Source organism: Rhagoletis pomonella, unplaced genomic scaffold (genome assembly GCF_013731165.1).
Source record: "Rhagoletis pomonella isolate Grant_MI unplaced genomic scaffold, Rhpom_1.0 Rhpom_scaffold_00001, whole genome shotgun sequence".
Classification (NCBI taxonomy): domain Eukaryota; kingdom Metazoa; phylum Arthropoda; class Insecta; order Diptera; family Tephritidae; genus Rhagoletis; species Rhagoletis pomonella.
The window spans coordinates 78436797-78439914 of NW_023458555.1; positions in this window are offsets into that span (position 1 = coordinate 78436797).

Genomic DNA, 3118 nt, shown 5'->3' on the forward strand with positions numbered 1-3118 from the left:
CGTTTGCGAGGCTACGGGTGTCACAATCCCGGGTACCCCAGTCAAAGACTACCAATCCTGAGTCGGTCGGAGGCTCAATTGGTAGAATAGTCTTCGGCTTTCTAAAGTCATACATAAGACTTTTAAATAAAAAAGGCTCCGCGGGCGAGCAGATGCCCCTGGAGTGTGTTCGTTGGCTAGATAAGCTAACTAGTGAGAGGAACAAGGCCAAAAGACAGGCCAGATGCACATGTAAAATCGTATAGCTGGTAAGGTCTGCAAGGAAGAATGTGGCTCGTCAAGCTGCTCGAGTAGGTGTAGAAACCTGCGAGGGTAGCGAGACGAGCAAAATGAATGAGGTGCGTCAAGCGACTCGAACAAGGGTTGAAAGTCGATTTCCACTCCGGGAGGGACAGCTCGGGGTGGAATGAGATCAGTGAGGCTTGTGAGATGAGCCCAACGAGCTGGATGATAATGTTGAAAACTGATGGAACGGTGGAAAATGTGGAGAAAGGGTTGAAAACACGGTGTAAATATTGTGGTAAACCGTGGATTGGTGAAAATAGTGGAAAAAGCAGGCCTTATTAGTTGTGCGGTTGAGCATGTGTATTCTGGTATGTTTAGTAGGTTGCGTGACTCTAGCTGGTCAAGCAAGTCTGGCTGGCGAGCACTACTCCAGTCTGCTCAGTGAGGTATGGCCCTTGGGGGAGTATCGCGGGGGCTGTGGTTTAATACGTAAATGCGCGTAGAACTCGCATGGGTTCAACGTGGAGTGGCATTGCAACCGGATGCCGGGACCCAAAGGACGGCAGAGAGTTTAGGCAGGTTTCAGCCTCACCAAAGTGGTAAGTGTGTCCGCCCCCACACTGCCTTTGGTACTGAAATGCTTGCATTTCAGGGCAATGATTAAGGCATGAAATAATCCGTTGAGCTTTTGAGCTTCGTGGAGCTCAGACTGATTAGATTGTGGCAGGTACCCACGTTAGATCAAAACTACAGATCCCCGTTGCTCCTGTTATTTAATGGAAAATGATCAGAAACGTTTTTATTGGATTTTTGTAATAAAAATTAATGCAAAGTGATGAATGGACACATAGTTAGTACAAACCATGAAATTACCAGAGATGCAAACTGTTTTTTCGGTTAGCGTATTAACTTGACCCAATACACTTTTTCAAGGTTTCGATAGGTGATATCCAATGAAAGCTCGTATATACAAGAAATAATTTCATATGTACACTCTAAATAATTAACAATATAAGGATGTGATGGCCTCGCCTGTCGCATACGACTTATGTAATCCATTGGTGAATATATCGGTGGATTGAATACATTTTCTGATGTAGAGTGGACGGTGTCTACCTCCATACTTTTTACCTTTGTTAATTGTTGAACTCCAATTGCAAGCGATCAAATTAAATAGTAGAATCTATGTAGTGTAAGTGGTATGTACATACATATGTACATATGTATGTATTAAGTTGGTTTATAATTATTTTTTACATCTAAATCAAAGCACGCTCATCTGCGATCAAAGACAGTTATAAACAAATATGCGTATACCCGTTTTTCAGAGTATTTCTAATACTGCTAGCACATAGCTGTTTTTGATCAGTTCTAAACCAAAAGAGATATAAGAAAACGGCAAATGCTGAAATGAGGGCAATAGATAGTGTAAATAAAATATGCAATACAAAAATTTACAAAAATCACATAACTGTTTCTGTTGGCGCAGCGACGATATACATAACGGACTTTCTATTTTTAAGTCATCCCAAATAGTTAAAAAAGTTTTAGGTATGCAGGTATCTATAACCGTGCGCAAGTGCTTAAAAAATGTACCAGAAATTTACGAAAAATTTAACGATGTTTTAATTGGTTGGTAGGCGTGGTCGCTATTCGATCTTTCCCATTTTATGAGAAGAAGTTGTTAGTCATTCAGACATAATTTGTGCAAAATTTCATCCCGATATCTATCTTAGTTCTTAATATAATAATTAAATTACCCTAATAGAGCAGATTGGACCACTGTGTGACGTCGCGTGCTCTCTCAACATTACGCATGTCAATTATATCGTAACTAATTCATTTTCGATGCTTGCTTTTGTAAGACGCAACAGTACTGCGTTTTTGAGTCCCTATAATCACAAAGTCTTATACTCTGCATTTGTTCGCTGCCTTTATTTAAAGACCTTATTACCAAGTCCACATAAACAGGATTGAGTCAGTCCAGCGCGTGTTTATCCGACACGCCTTAAGATCGCTTAACTATTCCATCCTATTTTTCACGTTGTCAGTTAATTAACTTAATGCCGTTGCATAACCGAAGAATTTTTCTGTCCATTTCCTTCATTTTCGATTTAGTTTCCGCTGATTACCCCTTATTGCTCAGCATAATTTATTTTAACGTTCCTAGCAGAATTTTGCGGCATACTGATTTGTTTAGAGTCGCTATTAGCAAAATTCTTTACAGCCGATATGCTCCCTTAAATAGAACTTTGCAAGAAATCAATACGATTTCTAGTTCTGTAGACTTTGATCTCTCTGGCCAAATGGTATTTTCCGAAATCGGCTTGAATCTTATTTAAGTAATCTCAATAATATTTTATAATATGTAATTTTTTCTAATATGTGTAGTCTATAAGAACATCCTGTTGATAGACTTCATAAACAAATAAATAAAATAAAAAAGAAAACGATACTATTATCTCTCAATAAATGAATTACTAACATAAAGACATAAAATCAGCTGATGATTTAGTTCTGTAGCTGAACAGTTTTAGATCTCGATACTTAACAAACTCCTTCCTTTCGTTACTCGGCGCAAAAATTTAAATAATGGTTCCATACGTCACGCGGACTGCAACCCTCGTGCGGATGGGCGGGAAAGGGGGGTAAACCCGTTGGGATTTTTATATTATTATTATTATATCTATGTATACGGAAGGTATTTAGAGTAAAGTATATGTAAATGTGTTTGTATAAGGGGATAAATATATATGTATTCATCTATTATATCACTCACATATTTAGAACTGTGTTTATTGAGACCTTTCAGTCTGTAGACCATTTCAAAATGGAAATATTAAATCGGTTTTTTATCCTGCGATGCTATTAAACTAAAAATATTCATTCATAA